General features: G+C 35.6%; 1 protein-coding gene across 1 annotated transcript in view; it reads left to right on the top strand.

Moving 5' to 3' along the window:
- Positions 1-539, top strand: part of LOC119586037 (sodium- and chloride-dependent betaine transporter-like) — a gene marked incomplete at its 3' end in the record, with an annotated part of 5,663 nt that overhangs the window by 2,889 nt on the left and 2,235 nt on the right.

Genomic DNA, 539 nt, shown 5'->3' with positions numbered 1-539 from the left:
CAGCTTCCACATTAGGTCAGTGAACATCACAACCTGACAAATTCAATTGCATGCTACATTGTATCAGCATGCCAGTGTGAGATGTGAGGGTTACGTGAAGCTCAGGGTTTCCAGATATTCACGGGATTTCGACTTTGGCCAAAGGGAAGTAAAGGTGAAGGTCACATTAATATGGTGAGTGTAGATTTAAAATTTAGATATAAATACATTTTTAGTTACAAAGAAAACTAAATGCTGCATTTTTTTTTACATTTTGCGCTACGCAGATGCTGGAAAATACAATTTACTATAAACACAGTGGTCACTACATACTGTATAATTAGGATTATAATTTTCATAGGCTATATAGTGCTGAAAAATACAGTGGGTACTACATACTGTATAATTAGGATTATAATTTTCATAGGCTATATAGTGCTGAAAAAATAAAACCTGGTATGCAAGATAACGACTGACACACAATGCTCAAACGGCTGCCGACCCCTGCGTTACGATAGATAGATCTAGAAGAACACAAAAGCGAAATGATAAAGTTTTTG

The sequence above is a fragment of the Penaeus monodon genome, chromosome 20 (genome assembly GCF_015228065.2).
Source record: "Penaeus monodon isolate SGIC_2016 chromosome 20, NSTDA_Pmon_1, whole genome shotgun sequence".
Lineage (NCBI taxonomy): Eukaryota > Metazoa > Arthropoda > Malacostraca > Decapoda > Penaeidae > Penaeus > Penaeus monodon.
The sequence above is the reverse complement of the archived record's forward strand: the minus strand, read 5'-3'. Positions and strand labels throughout refer to the sequence as shown.